Source organism: Pseudorca crassidens, chromosome 11 (genome assembly GCF_039906515.1).
Source record: "Pseudorca crassidens isolate mPseCra1 chromosome 11, mPseCra1.hap1, whole genome shotgun sequence".
NCBI lineage: Eukaryota > Metazoa > Chordata > Mammalia > Artiodactyla > Delphinidae > Pseudorca > Pseudorca crassidens.
Window position 1 is genome coordinate 80,221,427 of NC_090306.1, and position 20,871 is coordinate 80,242,297.

General features: G+C 38.7%; 1 protein-coding gene across 6 annotated transcripts in view; it reads right to left on the reverse strand.

The window, feature by feature from the left end:
* CEP83 (centrosomal protein 83) overlaps nt 1–18,731 on the reverse strand; it is a 117,879-nt gene extending 99,148 nt beyond the window's left edge. For 2 of the 6 annotated variants that reach the window (XM_067697558.1, XM_067697557.1), the window contains exon 1: nt 17,786–18,204. The gene's annotated coding sequence lies outside the window, so the exon portion shown is untranslated. Of the gene's footprint in view, nt 1–17,785; nt 18,208–18,481 lie in introns of those variants that run through there. The other 4 variants (XR_010932529.1, XM_067697559.1, XM_067697562.1 and 1 more) reach the window with 4 other exon arrangements.
* Nucleotides 18,732–20,871: the final 2,140 nt, after the last annotated feature.

The window sequence follows — 20,871 nt, forward strand, 5'->3', positions numbered from 1 at the left end:
TACTTAGAGCTTGTAATTCCCCAGCCCCAAATGCCATATAATTTGATGCTTGAAGAAAATCAGGAAATTTAACTCAAGTACATTTGGAGCGATCAATAAATGTCTAATGCTGTGCAAAGGATTATGAGTAATATAAAAGAAAGATGGGACTTTATCCTCCTGAGAGAAGAATTCCACACATAAACCAAAAGACAGGCCTCTTATTTCCAGCATGAGAGAAGGAGCAGGTCAACAAATCCTCTCCACAAAACAGCCAAAAATCAACCATATCAGTGCTCTGGAATTCAATCAAAGGCATTCAACAAACTGAGAAGTGTTTATTCACAAAAACAACTGAACTCTGGGTAAGAACATGAGTCTACAGTATTCTTACCTTTCGGGTGCTTAGGAGTTTAACAAGGGTAGGGCAGACTAAAACAGCAGCTTCACCACCACTACTTGAAGGTAATCTGTTGAGCCCGTGCATTGTCAATTAAAGCAGAGATCTCTGTGGCAGCTAACAGTGAGGGCCAGTGGCACCTTTAGCCTGAGGTTGCAGAACTCCAAGTAGCAAGCAACAAACTGGCAGACTAGCTGGGAATTTTACAGGAGTTTTGGGAGGTGAGAAAGCCTAAGGGGTTTAATAAATTATTTACCAGCCCACATTAAACAAAGACTGTAAAGACAAAAACAAAGACAGTCAAGACAAAAACAAAGACAGTCTCTTGTGCCCCAGAAACTGGAGCAAGCCCAGGTCACTCACACATCCTTAGCCAACAGAGCACATGCACAGAAGAGATGCAAGAGAGGTTGGTGGAAAGTAAAATCCAGGGCAGACACGAACATGACCTGTGTTTGAATACAATGCCCAGCCCACACAGATCCATCAGCAACATTAGCCATATTAGTACTAGTGCTGGCCATATTAGTCCAAGCTGTTTGAACACAACCTCTGCCCAATCCTTGGCTGAACACTAAGTTATGCAGAAATAGTAAGCCAGGTTTAAAAATACAGAAATAAAACAGCAGAGACATCAGGAACCACACAATGTAGGGGGAAAAGACTTCACAAATTTAGACCAGACAAGTTACTAAACAAATGAACAGAAAAAAACATCAACCTTTGAGAGAAAGGTCAAAACACAGAGTTGCTTCAAACTATTATCTAAAATGTCCAGGAGGGAATTCCCTGGTGGTCCAGTGGTTAGGACCCTACACTCTTACTGCCAAGGGCCTGGGTTCAATCCCTGGTCAGGGAACTAAGATCCCACAAGCCATGCAGTGTGGCCAAAAGAAAAAAAAGCCCAGTATTCAAAAAAAATTATAAGCAAAAACAAAAAAACAGTATGACCCATTCCCAGGAAGGAAAACAGCAAATAGAAGCTGTCCCTGGGTATTCCCAAATATTAGATTTGGCAGACAAAAAGTTCAAAGAAGCTATAATAAGTATGTTCAAAGAACTAAAGGAAACCATATTTAAAGAATTCAATGAAAGTATAATGACAATGACTCAGGACTGAAAATCTCAAAGAGGAGACAGAAACAGTTTTTTTAATTGGAGATTCTGAAGTTGAAAACTATAATTATTGAAATAAAAACTTAGGCAGGGTTCAACAGTAGACCTGAGATGACAGAAGGCAGAAGCAATGAACCTGAAGATAGATTAGGAGAAAGTATCCACCCTCAAGAACAGAGGAAAAAAAAAGAGATTGAAGAGAAATGAATTGAACTTCGGAGATCTGAAAGACAATACAAAGTGTATCAACATACATGTAATGAGAGTTCCAGAAGAAGAAAAAAGAGACACAATGCATAAAAGACCTTGAAAAATTAATGGCTGAAAACATCCCAAATTTAAAATATTAATCTATCTATCCAAGAAGCCCAGAAAATCCAACACGGAGATCAACACTAAGACACACCACAGTCAAAAGGCTAACAAAGATAAAGAAAAAATCTTAAAAGGAGCAAGAGAAAAATGACTCATCAGATATAAGAGAATAATAATATGATTAACAGGTGGCATCCCATCAGAAACAATGAGTCCAGGGAGGGAAAAATGGAATTTAAAACAAACAAACAAAAAAGCTTTCAAATAAAAATTCTATATTCAACAAAATGGTTCTTCAAAAATGATGGTGAATTAAAGATATTTCCAGGTAAAGACTGAGAGAACTTGTTGCTGTCAGGAATGCCTGATGTGAAATACTTAAGGAAGATTTTCTGGCTGAAAAAAAAAATCACCAGAAAACAACAAATCCACTTTTATTTTAAAAGAAATACATGCTGGAAATTGTAATTATATAGGTAAATGCAAAAAAAAATAAAAAACCTCTAAAAATATAATTGCTCTCATTTCTTTTAAACAAATAATTAAATTAATTAGCAAATTAGCATTAATTAAAACACTGTGTTGTTGGGTTTTTAATATGCATGCATAAAAAGGAAGAGGAAGGACTTCCCTGGTGGTCCAGTGGTTAACACTCTGTGCTTCCACTGTAGGGGGTGTGGGTTCGGTCCCTGGTTGGGGAAGTTCCACATGCCACAGTGTGGGCCAAAAAAAAAAAAAGGAAGAGATAAAAAGACCTATACTGGAGCAAAGTTTCTATAATTTACCAGAATTAATTTAGTACTATTCTGAAGAAGACTGTAATAGGTTAAAACACATATTATAATCCCTAAAGCAACCACAATGAAAATAACATAATATAGTAAAATAAATCAACAGAGGAATTAGAATGGCACAATTAAGATAACTGATAGAACACTCTACCCAAAGACTGCAGAATTCACATCCTTTTCAAACACACATGGAACACACTCCATCATACACTATATGTTGGGCCGTAAGTCTCAATAAATTTAAAAAAATAAAATCATTAAAGTAAGTTTCTGATCATGATGGATTTAGAGATCCACAATAGAAAGATATCTGGGAACACTCCCAAATATTGGTAAATTCAACAACACACTTCTAAGTACCCATGGATCAAAGAAATTACAAGAAAAATTTTCAAAATATATTTTGAATTGAAGTAAAACAAAAAACAGCATATCAAAATGTACAAAATGCGGTTAAAGCAGTGCCTAGAGGGAAATGTACAGCTTTAAACACATATCAGGAAAGAAGAAAGGTTTCATTCAATAGTCTAGGTTTCCACCTTAGAAAACTAGGAGGGAAAAAACAGCACACTAAGCCCAAAGCAAGGAGAAGAAAGAAAAAAAGAAATATCAGAGTGGAAATCAATGAAACAGGGAAAAAAAAAAAATCAATGAAATAAAAGGTTGATTCTTTGAAAAGATAAGCAAAGTTGACAAACAGCTAGATTCACCAAGAAAATAACAGAAAAGATATAAATTGCCAAAATAAAGAATGAAAGAGGGAACATCATTACCAACCTTACAGTAATTTAAAGGACTTTTTAAAAATATGAACTTAATATCAACAACAACTTAGACAATTTATATGAACTGGACTAATTCCTGGAAACAAAAGTATCAAAACTGAAAAAAAAATAAAATAAAGAAAATCTGAATAGAAATATAACAAGTGAGGAAACCAAATTCGTGATTTAAAATCTTGCCACAAAGAAAAGCCCAGGTTCCCACAGTTTCACTGATAAATGTCATCAAATAATTAGAGAAGTAATAGCAATCCTTTGGAAACTACTTCAAAAAAAATAAAAGGGGAAACGCCATGCAACTCCTCCTATGAGGCCAATGTTGCCCTGATACCAAAGCTAGACAAAGGCATCATGAGAAATGAAACCAACAGACTAAAATCCTTCATGAACATAGAAACAGAATTTCTTAACAAAATTTAGGAAAACTAAACTCAGCAATATATAAAAGATTATATAGCATGAGTAAATGAAACTGATCCTGGGAATATGGGCTTAAGCTCTGAAAGTCAATTAATGTAATATACCATATTAACAGGATAAAGGATAAAAACCATATGATCATCTCATTGGGTGCAGAGGAAAATCTGACAAAATCCAATACCCATTCATGCCTAAAATCTCTCAACAAATTATGAACAGAAGGAAACTTCCTCAACCTAATAAAGAGAAATCTACAGAAAATGTACAGGTAACATCACACTTAATAGTGAAAATCTGTGTACCTTTCCCCCAAGACCAGGAGCACTCTCAACACTTCTATTCATCTCTCACTGGAGAGTCTAGCCCATAAGATAAGGCAAAAATAAATGACAAAATGTAGTAACATTCAGATTGGAAAGAAAGTAGAAATGATTTATTCACAGACACGATCACCTATGTAGAAACAATATATAAAAGTTGATTGTATTTTTAGGTATTAGCAATGAACAATCTAAAAATCAAACTACAAAAACTCCATTCTCATTAGAATCAAAAACTATCAAATTCTTAGGAATAAATTTAATGTAAGTACAAGACATATGTAGAAAATTTTAAAACAGCATTGAGAGAAATTAAGATCTAAATAATTGGGAGACATTAAATGTTCATGAATTGGAAGACCCAATTTTAAGTTACCAATTCTTCCCACGTTGATCTATAGATTCAGTGCAAATTTTATCAAATCCCAGCTAATTTTTTGGTAGAAACTGACAAGCTGATCCTAAATTTCATACGTAAATAGAAAGGATCTAGAATCACTTTTGAAAGAGTTAGGGGATTTACACTACCCATTTTGAAACTTAGTATATAACACTACAAGAATCTAGACAGTGTGGTACTGGAGTTAAGTACAGGAGTATACATAGAACATAATTAAGACTAGCAATAAACTCAAGTTATAAGCAACTGATTTTTTTACCAAGGTACCAATACAATCCAAGACGGAGAAGAATAGCCATTTTAACAAATAGTGCTAGGACAAGTTGGCATCCACGTGGCATGAAAATAAAAAAGAACTTAGACCTTATCTTATACCATACATAAAATTTATTTCAATATGGATCCTAAATCTAAATGAAGGAGCTAAAAAAAAAACAAACTGGGCTTCCCTGGTGACACAGTGGTTGAGAATCTGCCTGCCAATGCAGCGGACATGGGTTCGAGCCCTGGTCTGGGAGGATCCCACATGCCGCGGAGCGACTGGGCCCGTGAGCCACAATTACTGAGCCTGCACGTATGGAGCCTGTGCTCCGCGACAAGAGAGGCCGCGATAGTGAGAGGCCCACACACCACGATGAAGAGTGGCCCCAGCCTGCCACAACTAGAGACAGCCCTCACACAGAAACGAAGACCAACACAGCCATAAATAAATAAATAAATAAATTTTAAAAAAGAAAAGACTAATTTTAATAAAGACAGGAGAAATTTTTGTGACCTTGAGTTAGGCAAAAAGTTCTGAAACACAAAATCAAAAGTATAAGCCATCAAACTAAAAAATGATAAATTAAACTTCATTGAAAACTTTGCACTTCAAGGACACCATTAAGAATAAAAAAAAACAAGCCACAAACTGGCAGAAAATCTTTGTAAATCTCTGATAAAAGACCTTTATCAGGAATATATAAAAAACTTCTACAACTCAATAAGAAAAAAAAAAAAACAGCTAAAAAAATGGGCAAGCGACTTGAATAGATGTTCCACCAAAGAAGACTTAATAAATGGCTAATAAGCACATGAACAACTCAACATCATTTGTATTTAGGGAAATGTAAATTAAAATCACAAGACTCTACTAGTCACCCAGTGGAAGGGCTATAATCAAAAAGGCAGATGATACCACGTGTCGATGAGACTGTGGAGAAACTGGAACCCTTGTACATTTTTGACTGGAATGTAATTGGTCACTTTCGAAAACAATTTGGCAGTTTCTCAAAAGATTAAAAACTAATTCTGAACTGTTGTTAGAATACTTCTGTAGAGTTTTCCTCACATCAACTAATTCTCCAACTATCCTCCATACACCAACTTGAGTGTCCTAAATTTTTTTTTGTTTTTTAATATTTAGTTTGGCTGCACTGGGTCTTAGCTGCAGCACATGGGATCTTCGTTGCGGCATGTTTCAGTTGTGGCATGTTTCAGTTGTGGCATGTTTCAGTTGTGGCATGCGGACTTCTTAGTTGCGGCATGCATGTGGGATCTAGTTCCCCAATCAAGGATCGAACCCAGGCCCCCTGCACTGGGAGCATGGAGTCTCACCCACTAGACCACCAGGGAAGTCCCCAGTAGTCATTCAATTTAATTCAGTTCTGACACTACCCAGAAGTATTGCAGACCCCACAGTTTAAGGGCTCAGTTTCACAAGGCTGCTCCCATTTCAGACACAAGTCCCGGGTTGCCACCTACACTTCTGACCAACCATCTGTAAGGCAGGGGTTCCACAACCCTCTCCTCAGGTTTTATAATTTGCTAAAACGGCTCACAGAACTCAAAACACTTTACTTACTATCACTGCTTTATTATAAAGGATACAACTCAGGAGCAGGGTTGCATGGTGCAAGGTATGGGGAAAGAGGCACAGAGCTTCTGCCCTCTGGGAATGCCACTCTTTCAACACCGGTATTCATCAATTCAGAAGCTCTTGGAATTGCACTGTTCAAGAGTTTTTATAGTAGTCTCCATTCCCTTTTCCCAGAGGTTAGTGGGTAAGGTTGAAAATTCCAGCCATCTCATTACTTGGTCTTTCTGGTGACCTGTCCCTTCTGAGGTGATCTAGGGATCCCTTCTAAATCACCACATTAGCATAAACTTAGGTGTGATCAAAAGGGGCTCATTATGAATAACAAAAGATATTCCTTATCACTCAACAAATTCCAAGGGGTTTTGGAAGCTCTGTGTCAGCAATCAGGGACAAAGACCAAATATACCCTACAACTTACCATATGACTCGGCAATTTCACTCCAAGGAATCTACCCAAGAGAAATGAAAATATATGTTCACACAAACACTTATGCAAATCTTCATGGCAGCATTATTCATAATAGCCAAAAAGTGGAAAAAATCCAAAATGTCCATCAACTGATAAATGGATAAATAAAATGTGACATATCTATACAAGAGAATACTATTCAGCAATAAAAAAGAACAAAATACTGATACATGCTACACAGATGAACCTCAAAAATATTAACTGAAAGAAGCCAGATGCAAAAGACTAGTATACATATTTTTTATTCCATTTATATGAAATGTCCAGAAAAGATAAATGTATAGAGACAGAAAGCAGCTAAACGGTTTGCTGGGACTAGGTTGGGAGGTGGATTGACTGCATACATGCTTGGGAGAAACTGGGGAGGTTTAATGAAAATGTTCTGAAACTGTCTTGTGATGATGGCTGTATAACTCTATAAATGTACTAAAGATCACTGAATTGTATGCTCACAATTGGGTAGAAAAGTTATCTCTTCTGAACTTTAGAAAATGTGATGATTGGACTGCTGTAATCAAGCCAAAGTTCAAATAGCCAAGCAAACAGAAAGAATCCAGGTTCTTAATGATGTCACTGAGCCACTGATTTGATAATCCTAGAACCACCCATCTGCAGACTTCTTATACATGAGTCAATAAAATTTCCTTAAGGTTAAAAATAAAAGGATATGAAAGTTCTGAGGGATAGAAGAATATGTTCATTTCATTATAGAAAATTTGGAATTATCATCTGTATAGAAAGGCATCAAGGAAAAGGCAGGAATTCGGGTGGATCTTGAAGGATAAAAGATTATGATGAGGGGTACAGGGGTGGGGAGAAGAGGCAAAAAAGAAAGGTGTTTAGAAGAGTGTAACAGTGGAATGGATAAAAATTAACATTTAACAAGTGCCCACTATAATTGAGTCAGGTATTACAACATGTATCTTTTAATCCATATGACTCATGTGGAAAAAAAAAAAGTATCATTTTACATATGAAGACATTGAGGACCCTAAAATTAAGTAATTTTTCCAAAAAGCCAAGCAGCTAGTAAACTGGTGGAGCCAAGATTTTAATCTTCAATCTCAGGATTCAGGCTCCAAAACATATACTTCTTCCTCTATGTTATGATGCTAACCAAAGACTTAAGCCATCCCCATCTGCAAGTTCAGATCTTTGTAGAAAGCATCTTTGCAAAGATGGGTTTACATTTATAGTGCTACACAATGTTTCTTGACTAGCAACTTTCACTTAATCAGTATACTAAATGTGACATTCATTCCTCCCTTGGCTTCCAAAACTCTACCCTTCTCTGGTTTTCCTCCCTATTCTCTTTCTCCACCTCCTTATTACATGCTAATGTTCACCAGCTCTTGTCTACACCCAGGATCTTAAATACCACTATGGCTGACGACTTCTGACTCTGTCTCTCCAATTCAGAGAAACTCCCCAGTTTTCCTTGATGGATTAACTCCCTCCAGGCCAGGTTGAATACTTCTCTGTACACTCTCAAATTACCCTTACATAATTCTAATGAGGCATTCCTCAGTCATAATGTATCATGTCTGCAGTTCTAAGTCAGATGTCCTCCCTACATGCCCCCAGAACACACCCTTATTTATCTTTATAGCACTTCCCAGGTTATATTACAAATAATGACTTAATCCATTTCTCCTACCAAACACGCTGCTTGAGACTTGGCACTATGTCTTATTCACAATCTAGTACCTAGCATAGTGCAAGACACATAATGGGCACTCAAACATTGACTAAACCAATGAATAGAAGAAATAAAATTTGCTTTAAATTGGAAGGATACAGTTTCTCAAAGAAATCTTCAGGAATTTATTTTTTGAAATGGGAAAATAGGCCAAGAAAGGTTAAGTAACTAACTTAGTCAAGCCATGGTCACCTGAGTCATAATTCTCTTCCCATAAAATCATGGTGCCTATTAATTCATGCTTATTAATCTATGCTCTCTATGAACCTCCAGAAGAAATATAAAAATGTTATCTAGAGAAGAACCATTTCAAATTCATCCACTCCAGCTCTGGCTGGCTGTATCAGTTGTGTAGAACTCTGATGTTAATTATTACTTAACAGTTTTTCTGTCCAGAATAGACTAATCTTTAATTGAACCAGTCTTTTCACATGTCCTTCACACACCATAATTCAATATATATTTATCATGCATTTCTAGGAGGAAAACATGAAAGTTATAATTTGTCAGTACTCAAAAAATATATACTTAATTATATTATACACAATTTCAGTTTAACAATACCTCAAATGTCTGCCTTAATGCGATTCAGTTGAGAAAGACAGACTGAATGTGAACACTAGAGATACACGCTGCAACTTCATGGGGAAAATCCCTGGAGTCCAATGCTACTGTTGCCAATGGTTGCTATGCTATACTGCACAACAACTCAGAAGCTGAGACAGCCAGCTCACTAAGAAACAACTGAATCGAACCAAGATTTATAAATGTACTCTGAGACTCAACTTTTTTATACCTTTAACTGAAGTAACTGTTTGTCATAAGCATCAGATACAGGATTTACAACAAGACTATAAAAATTACCTAGAATTTATTTAAGGACATATTTGGAGAGTGATAAGCACTTTCCAGAAGAGAATGGTTAGGTTTAGGTTCCTTCTAATTCCATGAATTTTAATCCAAAAGTGATTTGAAGTTACAATATACAGAAAACAAATAACTGGACACTTCATGACTTTAATTTCTTTCTTCCTGGATTATATCTCAAACTTAAAAAAAAAAATAGTGCTAGACTACAGTCTATGATCCTTCCATGACCCAGAGAGGCACTCCTGACAGAAAAATATAAAACTTAGAACTGCTAATTTATGAGGGCCAAATAAAAGTACTAATATAATTTCATAAATTAAGTCTTTACTAGGTAAAATGGAAAAGGGCAAAATGGGGAAATAGGAAGAGAGGAATGGAAGGAGACAGGGAGGAGGAAAGAAAGGAAAGAGTGGGGGAAGTATTTTTTTTAAACCCAGATTCTACTAAGGAAGAACCAGGAAACTGACCAAACTCCCAAGCCCACTAGGGAACAGTGCTAGCATTCCTGAGGGAGTCCTTACTGCTGACATGGTCATGGGAAATTCTCAACTATTCACACTTTCTAGTAACAGAAACTTTACCTCTAATTCCAGTGAATCCCGCCTCTTTAATCCCCTTTCTTATGGTTAACAGTTGCCCTTCCTCCCTCAGTTACTCTCAAAAGATTTTCTTTTAGTTGCACTACATTATGGGAGGAAGGAAAAAAGTAAAAATATACATTCCTTATCTCTAATAAACATTCATTCAGCAACTTCTATTTGGAAGAGATTAAAGATACAGCTCACTGAGATCTGATTTCCTGTGCCTAAAAAGCTTATAATCTAGTTAGCAAGATAAGACATACATAGAAATGATAAAACAATACAATATAAAGTATCAAATGGTAGGACTGACAAATACACTCTACAGGATTTCAGAGGTGGAGTTTAGGACATGTTACCCCCAAATCTGCCGCTCTGGTATACTGACGTAGTTAAAGGCACTTGAGAAACAGCAGATACAAGAGGAGCACTCTGACCCTCCTTTTTCTTCCAGAAAGCAGGAGATAAAACTCCCATGTGAAAGGTGCCAGCCCTGTACCAGGAGGACAAAAGACATTCTTATCGCCAGAGATGGGGAATCAAAGCCGAGAAATGTGTACAAACTTGTTAAACTAACCCTTATCTTCCTAGTCATTTCTCTACAATTTACTCCTCCTAGCCCAAAACTCTGTCTTGTCGATGTTTCACAAACTTGTTCTTTGTCTAAAAGATATAGACTGTCCCCAACTTAGGAGTTTTTCAACTTCACAATAGTGCGAAAGCAATTCACGTTCAGTAGAAACCATACTTCAAATTTTTAATTTTGATCTTTCCCCAGCCTAGCGATATGCAATACAATACTCTCTCATGATTCTGGGTGGCAGCAGGAGCAGCGAGCTGCAGCTCCCAGCAATCAAGAGGGTAAACAACCGATACACTTACAACTGCTCTGGACCCATACAACCATTCTGTTTTCACTTTCAGTACAGTATTCAATAAGTAACATGAGATAATCAACACTTTATTATAAAACAGGCTGTAGGTTAGATGATTTTGCCCAACTGTAGGCTGATACAGGTGCTCTGAGCATGTTTAAGGTAGGCTAGACTAAGCTATGATGTTGAGTAGATTGGGTAGGTTAGGTATATTAAACCCATCAACTTATGATAGGGGAGGTAACCCCACTGTAAGTCGAGGAAGACCTGTAAAAGCTTTCTGCTCTGGTCTTCATTCTGCATGTACATGTAAAAAATTTTTAAAACTTGTATGCTTTTCTCCTGTTAATCTATATCAATTTAATTCTTAGGCCCAGCCACAGACCCTAACAGGGTAGAGAATTTTTCCTCCCCTGCAGAGTTGAACTTTATAGAAAGGGTACAATTCAGATTTTAGGAAAGAAGGAAAGAAATCAGGCAGTGACATGAAGACTGGTAAGGAGAGCAGAAAGCACATAGTAGGTTTAGAGGACGGTGAAGAAACCAGTCTGGTCAGAGTACAGCTTTTCTGTAAAGAACATAAACTTGAAAAGGCAGAGTGTGATGAGATTCTGAAGAGTTCAGATTAAGAAATGTGAACTTCAGTCAGCAGGAAAGAGTACTTCTGGAAAATTTTTACACAGATACATATAAACATTCCCTAAAAGTACACACAGATTAGACAACTTGAGAAAATTACTTGCTGAGCCTAATACATTATGTATGACAAAGTTAAAATAAAACTCATTTTCTTTAGGCAGAGAGAGTACCTAGAAAACACACACACACACACACAAAATTCTGACCATTCACTAATCTGTTAAGATTTCATTCTTCTAAGCTTCTTGAATTAGAACTTCTCATGACAAAATGCTGACTTCTGATTACTAAGGATTTTATCACACAACGTGCATGAATCATTCTTGATTTTTCTTCTTTGCTTGTCTTTCCCATTCTTGAATATTTCATTACTTCAACATCAGCATGCAGGAAAAAGAGGGAAAGGACTAAAACAGAATCTACGGATTTTTGAAATACAGTCAGGGCATGATGTAAAGAATATAAATCAAGCCTCAGTAAATTTAAGAAAATTGAAATTGTATCAAGTATCTTTTCTGACCACAACGCCATGAGACTAGATATCAATTACAGGAAAAGATCTGTAAAAAATACAAACACATGGAGGCTAAACAATACACTACTTAATAATGAAGTGATCACTGAAGAAATCAAAGAGGAAATCAAAAAATACCTAGAAACAAATGACAATGGAGACACAACGACCCAAAACCTGTGGGATACAGCAAAAGCAGTTCTAAGGGGGAAGTTTATAGCAATACAAGCCCACCTTAAGAAGCAGGAAACATCTCGAATAAACAACCTAACCTTGCACCTCAAGCAATTAGAGAAAGAAGAACAAAAAAACCCCAAAGCTAGCAGAAGGAAAGAAATCATAAAAATCAGATCAGAAATAAATGAAAAAGAAATGAAGGAAACAATAGCAAAGATCAATAAAACTAAAAGCTGGTTCTTTGAGAAGATAAACAAAATAGATAAACCACTAGCCAGACTCATCAAGAAAAAAAGGGAGAAGACTCAAATCAATAGAATTAGAAATGAAAAAGGAGAGGTAACAACTGACACTGCAGAAATAAAAGAGATCATGAGAGATTACTACAAGTAACTCTATGCCAATAAAATGGACAATCTGGAAGAAATGGACAAATTCTTAGAAATGCACAACCTGCCAAGACTGAATCAGGAAGAAATAGAAAATATGAACAGACCAATCACAAGCACTGAAATTGAAACTGTGATTAAAAATCTTCCAACAAAGAAAAGCCCAGGACCAGATGGCTTCACAGGCGAATTCTATCAAACATTTAGAGAAGAGCTAACACCTATCCTTCTCAAACTCTTCCAAAATATAGCAGAGGGAGGAACACTCCCAAACTCCTTCTACGAGGCCACCATCACCTTGATACCAAAACCAGACAAGGATGTCACAAAGAAAGAAAACTACAGGCCAATATCACTGATGAACATAGATGCAAAAATCCTCAACAAAATACTAGCAAACAGAATCCAACAGCACATTAAAAGGATCATACACCATGATCAAGTGGGGTTTATTCCAGGAATGCAAGGATTCTTCAATATACGCAAATCTATCAATGTGATAAACCATATTAACAAACTGAAGGAGAAAAACCATATGATCATCTCAATAGATGCAGAGAAAGCTTTTGACAAAATTCAACACCCATTTATGATAAAAACCCTGCAGAAAGTAGGCATAGAGGGAACTTTCCTCAACATAATAAAGGCCATATATGACAAGCCCACAGCAAACATCATCCTCAATGGTGAAAAACTGAAAGCATTTCCACTAAGATCAGGAACAAGACAAGGTTGCCCACTCTCACCACTCTTATTCAACATAGTTTTGGAAGTTTTAGCCACAGCAATCAGAGAAGAAAAGGAAATAAAAGGAATCCAAATCGGAAAAGAAGAAGTAAAGCTGTCACTCTTTGCAGATGACATGATACTATACATAGAGAATCCTAAAGATGCTACCAGAAAACTACTAGAGCTAATCAATGAATTTGGTAAAGTGGCAGGATACAAAATTAATGCACAGAAATCTCTGGCATTCCTATATACTAATGATGAAAAATCTGAAAGTGAAATCAAGAAAACACTCCCATTTACCATTGCAACAAAAAGAATAAAGTATCTAGGAATAAACCTACCTAAGGAGACAAAAGATCTGTATGCAGAAAACTATAAGACACTGATGAAAGAAATTAAAGATGATACAAATAGATGGAGAGATATACCATGTTCTTGGATTGGAAGAATCAACATTGTAAAAATGACTCTACTACCCAAAGCAATCTACAGATTCAATGCAATCCCTATCAAACTACCACTGGCATTTTTCACAGAATTAGAACAAAAAATTTTGCAATTTGTATGGAAACACAAAAGACCCCGAATAGCCAAAGCAATCTTGAGAACGAAAGAAGGAACTGGAGGAATCAGGCTCCCAGACTTCAGACTATACTACAAAGCTACATTTATCAAGACGGTATGGTACTGGCACAAAAACAGAAAGATAGATCAATGGAACAGGATAGAAAGCCCAGAGATAAACCCACACACATATGGTCACCTTATCTTTGACAAAGGAGGCAGGAATATACAGTGGAGAAAGGACAGCCTATTCAATAAGTGGTGCTGGGAAAACTGGACAGCTACATGTAAAAGTATGAGATTAGATCACTCCCTAACACCATACACAAAAATAAGCTCAAAATGGATTAAAGACCTAAATGTAAGGCCAGAAACTATCAAACTCTTAGAGGAAAACATAGGCAGAACACTCTATGACATAAATCACAGCAAGGTCCTTTTTGACCCACCTCCTAGAGAAATGGAAATAAAAACAAAAGTAAACAAATGGGACCTAATGAAACTTAAAAGCTTTTGCGCAGCAAAGGAAACCATAAAGAAGACCAAAAGACAACCCTCAGAATGGGAGAAAATATTTGCAAATGAAGCAACGGACAAAGGATTAATCTCCAAAATTTATAAGCAGCTCATGCAGCTTAATAACAAAAAACAAACAACCCAATCCAAAAATGGGCAGAAGACCTAAATAGACATTTCTCCAAAGAAGATATACAGAGTGCCAACAAACACATGAAAGAATGCTCAACATCACTAATCATTAGAGAAATGCAAATCAAAACTACAATGAGATATCATCTCACACCAGTCAGAATGGCCATCATCAAAAAATCTAGAAACAATAAATGCTGGAGAGGGTGTGGAGAAAAGGGAACCCTCTTACACTGTTGGTGGGAATGTAAATTGATACAGCCACTGTGGAGAACAGTATGGAGGTTCCTTAAAAAGCTACAAATAGAACTACCATATGACCCAGCAATCCCACTACTGGGCATATACCCTGAGAAAACCATAATTCAAAAAGAGTCATGTACCAAAATGTTCATTGCAGCTCTATTTACAATAGCCCAGAGATGGAAACAACCTAAGTGTCCATCATCGGATGAATGGATAAAGAAGATGTGGCACATATATACAATGGAATATTACTCAGCCATAAAAAGAGACGAAATTGAGCTATTTGTAATGAGGTGGATAGACCTAGAGTCTGTCATACAGAGTGAAGTAAGTCAGAAAGAGAGAGACAAATACCGTATGCTAACACATATATATGGAATTTAAAAAAAAAATGTCATGAAAAACCTAGGGGTGAAACAGGAATAAAGACACAGACTTACTAGAGAATGGACTTGAGGAAATGGGGAGGGGGAAGGGTAAATGGTGACAAAGCGATAAAGAGGCATGGACATATATACACTACCAAAAGTAAGGTAGTTAGCTAGTGGGAAGCAGCCGCATAGCACAGGGAGATCAGCTCGGTGCTTTGTGACCGCCTGGAGGGGTGGGATAGGGAGGGTGGGAGGGAGGGAGACGCAAGCGGGAAGAGATATGGGAATATATGTATATATATAACTGATTCATTTTGTTGTAAAGCTGAAACATACCATTGTAAAGCAATTATACTCCAATAAAGATGTTAAAAAATAAAAAAAATAATAAAAAAAAAACTGCAAGTTCCGATTCCCATTACTAATAGTTTGATTTCAAAGAAGTCATTCAGTCTCACGGTGTCTCAAATGTTCTCACCTACTTTCTTACATACTTGAAAGGTTACTGCATTCAAAATATCACAAAAAAGTGGTCTAAAAACTAACTACCAGGGCTTCCCTGGTGGCGCAGTGGTTGAGAGTCCGCCTGCCGATGCAGGGGACGCGGGTTCCTGCCCCAGTCCGGGAAGGTCCCACGTGCCGCGGGGCGGCTGGGCCCGTGAGCCGTGGCCGCTGAGTCTGCGCGTCCGGAGCCTGTGCTCCACAACGGGAGAGGCCACAGCAGTGAGAGGCTCGCGAACCAAAAAAAAAAAAAAAAAAACTACCAGCATAACTCATTTTATTGTGCTTCACTTTATTGCACTTCAGACACTGCATTTTTTACATATTGTAGGTTTGTTGCAACCCTGCATTGTCAAATGACGGTTAGCACTTTTTAGCAATACAGTATTTTTTAAATTAAGGTATGTACTTTTTTTTTTTTTTTTGCGGTACGCGGGCCTCTCACTGTTGTGGCCTCTCCCGGTGCGGAGCACAGGCTCCGGACGCGCAGGCTCAGCGGCCATGGCTCACGGGCCCAGCTGCTCCGCGGCACGTGGGATCTTCCCAGACCGGGGCACGTACCCGTGTCCCCTGCATCGGCAGGCGGACTCTCAACCACTGTGCCACCAGGGAAGCCCCCGTGGTATGTACATTTTTTAGACACAATGCACATTGCACACTTAATAGACTACAGTATAGTGTAAACATAACTTTTATATGCACTGGAAAGCAAAAACAAAAAATTCATGTGACTCGCTTTACTGCAGTCGTCTGGAACCAAACCCACAATATCTCCAAGGTATGCCTTTACTTGCCATACAAATTACATCATTAAGGGTTCAATGAGTAGAGTAAGAGTGAGATTACTGGCTAAACCAAGGTTTAAAAACCACCTGTGAGGGCTTCCCTGGTGGCGCAGTGGTTGAGTCCGCCTGCCGATGCAGGAGACGCGCGTTCGTGCCTCGGTCCGGGAAGATCCCACGTGCCGCGGAGCGGCTGGGCCCGTGAGCCATGGCCGCTGAGCCTGCGCGTCCGGAGCCTGTGCTCCGCAACGGGAGAGGCCACAACAGGGAGAGACCCAAGCAAAAAAAAAAAAAAAAAAACCACCTGTGAGCAATAAGTGTTCTCTCAATGCTCTATGTTACCCTAAATTGGTATCACCCTACTAGTTGATACAATTCCTAAATATAACCACACTTCACCTGGTTAGAAAATACTCAAAGGAAGGGGAACAACTGACATAGTATGTCCCCAAAAACCAAAGGGTAACTCAAATCCATTTTTAACTCTCTGTAGAGTCCTATACGACTCTAAAATGTAAAGCATTCTAATAATCCTAAACAAAATGCGTTTGAAATCACAGCTCAGTACAAAAGGTGAGTATGAACTATAACCACCTACAGGCTGAACTATGAATTCAGAGAACTCTGAATCCGGATAATTGCAGGATAGATACATTTAATTATATTCTAGTTGAATATTAGACTTGTTTACAGAGATGTTGCTTGGTAACAAAAGCTGTGCTTTAACAACCCACTCAGTTTTAGATCTACTCAAGTATTTTATGCTCATAGTCTGAACACATTATGAACTATATACTACTGATATGAGAAACTAAGGACAAGTTTCTTGTTATCCTAGACATCTTGGAGATTTTACTGAAATAGTTTCATCGTTACAACTAATGTGACCAAAGGCTTTTAAAATACTTGACAATGGTTATTTTTAAGAGCTCAGTACCCATTTTTTTTGGCCAAAGTTGGACACTAAGGATACATCAAAATGTCCATGAGAGCCCGGCATGCATTCACATATTCTAACGTTATCTTTGTAATGACAGCCAACATCACTGTTAGAATTGTCTTCAGGGTCAACGAAAATGGCAGCTTATTTTTTTTCACAAATGAAACTGGAGGTACCACACGTTTAGTCAGCTTTTAAACTAAGGCTACCCAAGCACCACTGGAGTTCATCAAAAAGCCCCACAGAGTTTCACGTGCATTTAATCGGCTACAGAACATTCTCCCAGCCTACTTTTCTAACACCCGCTCCACCTGCTTTACGGGAAAAATAAAAGAAGAATTCAAGGGCAAGTTGTAAAGAAAAAAGCCACGAGCATTCCAAACCACGGACAAGACAGCGTTACGTACCAGACTCACACTCGGACCTTGCAACGTGCGCACAGAAAACTTAACAGTGACCGGTGTTCCGGCCGCACTCTCCAGGTGGACACCTCCACTGCTCCAGCCACGGGAGCCTACGGCACTCTTCCCGCCGGGGCACTGGGGCCACGGGAGACGGTCCCGGACGCGGGGTGCAGGCCCAGCCCGTCACGCCTGGCGAGGTCTCGGCGGCCGCTCGCGGCGCAGGCTGAAGAGCAGGAGCCGCAGGGCCAAGAGCGCCCCTCGGGCTCCCGACCCCTGGAAATGTGGGGTATCCCGAGAGAGCTCCGAAGGCGAAAAAGGCAGTGGCAGCAATGGAGATAAACCCCGCTCCTCCTCGGTGGACTGGCCTTCTCTGGGGTGCGGGGCCGGAGCCGAAGACCGACTAGGAAACAACCCCGAGCCCGCCGCCCGCCACCCTTCAAACCCCGCAGAGCGGGCTGAGTCCCGAGACCGAAGGGCGCGCGAAGCAGGAAGTCCCGCCCCCACGTCGACGTCACCGACGCCGCGGACGCCAGCCGCGGCCAGAGGCAGTTAAGAGGGAGGCGGCGAGCGAGCCGAGGCTGGGGTAGTGCCCGACCATAGTGGGAACGGCGGGGCCAAGTTGGCGCTCCGAGAAGCCTCTTGGGGCCGCGGAGATCCCTAGAGCCGAAGGGAACGCACAGTCCGGGGCCCGGCACTTGCCTCAGGGAGCCAGAGTGACGCGCGCAGTTGAGCGGGAAGCCGCTCCCCCCGCCTCCTCCCCACGCAACGTCTCGGCGGTTTCTCCCAGTTTCGCGCTTCTCCTGCGCTCCGCTGGCTCTTCCGACACTTTTTCTTCCCTGAGGGCACTGATAGTGGTCCTGCCGCCACCGCCGCCTGCCTTCGTGTCGGACCGTGCAGACGGAATGAGTCTCGAAGTCTCCTGCCTACCGCGTCGGCCATGGGGCCTGGGCCCACGAGTGGGGAGCCGGCGCAGCTTGCCAGGCGGAAACGGCCAGGTCAGGAAAGAGGCCCGTGCGCGAGTCCCTCCCCGCACCGCACGCTCCAAATCTCAAAACGTGTTAGCTCGAGTACAGGGCCCACTGGGCTCAGTGGTATCAATGAACTATATGTTACAAATCATTGGTCAGTGGGAAAAAGATGATCTGAGGAATTACTAAACGCTGGGGACCGGCTTTACATCTGTTTCATTTGTTTAATACCAGATGACAAGAATTTAAATGTGAAGAATGAAACCATAAAAATATTACAAGGAGATCTAGGTGACTATAATCTTGAGCTGAGAAAGGCCTTTTCTAAGTATGAAGCAATAACCAGAAACCATTAAAGAAAAAACTCGATAAAAACCACATAAAGATTATTATCTACACACAAAATGGAATATAAATTTGTATCATGTGGAAAAAGAAGGAAAATATTCCTAATACACAAAAAGCTCATAGAATATCAATTTTAAAACTTAACACAATAAATAAAATTGGCAAAGGATATCAGTAGGACATTCTTAAACCAAGAAAAACAAACTTCTAATTAACAAATGAAAAGATGTTCAACTTGCAAACATCCTTTTTGTCTATCAGTGCAGATAGGAGGTGGGGATACAATTACTGTCATGCCTAACTGGTGTGACCTTGAAATTGGTACACCGTTAATTACCAAAATTTAACAAAATAATTAGGCTTTGCCCCAGCAAACTCATTTTCTAGTCATGCGCTCTAAAGAAAAGAAAAAGAAAACAGATTTACGAGGATGTTCCTCACCCGCTTTTTATAATAGGTGCTTATGGAAACAATGTAAGTACCATCACTAGGACACTAGTTAAATACGTTATGGTACCTACATACAATGAAATACCCTTGAGCCATTAAAAACGATGATGTAAATCTCTTTATTTACACAAAAATATGTCCACAGCATATAGGTTTGTTTTTCCCCCTAAAAAGCAGAGTACAGTTTAGCACGAACAGTGCTTCACCCAAACATGAGTATGCATGTGTATGTATGTGAATGTAAATACAAAAAGATCAAGAAGGATGTCAGCCAAAATGCAACTGATTTTTATTTTATCTTTTGACCTTTTCTATCTTGTTTGAATTTTGTATAATGAATATATCATTTTTACAAAAACAAAATTGTTTTAATTAAAGATGCCAGTGAAAAAGGGCCAGTTTACTACAGACCCTCACAGGTGGATAACCAATGTGAAGTAATTATATTTGGGATCTAAGTCTCAGCTTTTTAAGTGTCCACAGATTTGGTTACATTAATTTACCTAGAGTTGGACAAACTTTTGTCATTTGGACATCCTGATCTGACTCCCAGATTGGACTGGGTATCCTTCCTGTGTGCTCTCTCTATGCCTCTCATGGCATTTGCCACACTGAACTATAATTCCCTCTTTCTGTCACTAGACTGTTTACTCCTACCACACACACACGTCCTTTTTCTGCCATGTTATGTGCTTATTTTCCCGATTCCTTTTCTGTCATCTACTTTATTTTTCTGTGCATAAGTTTTCATTTTAACGTAATTACACAGATATTAAAGGGATAATTTCAACAACTTTATGCCAAAAAATTTAACTTAAGTGAAATGGACACATCAAAGTCTAATAATAACACAAATATGAATTCCAGCTGCTTCAAATTGTGATATTTACATTGCTAGTGTGAGTGTAAAATTTAGGGCAGTGAAAATATTCTGTATGAAATTGTAATGATGGATTATGTTATTATACATTTGTCCAAACCCAGAGAATGTACAACACCAAGACTGAATCCTAAGGTTAATTATGGATTTTGGGTGATTAGATGTGTCAATGTCAGTTCAGCCTTGGTAAAAAAAATGCACCATTCTGGTGAATGATGTTGATAATGGGGGAGGATATACCTGTGTAGAGTGGGGGGGTATATGGGAAATCTCTGTACCTTCATCTCAATTTTGTTGTAAACCTAAAACTGCTCTTTTAAAGTCTTTTTAAAAAATGAACATCTAAGATGTGTGCATTTTATTCTATGTTAATCATACCACAATAAAATATATATTTTAAGTGCTGATAAAGATGATTCCTTTCTGTTAACTGAAATACCAAT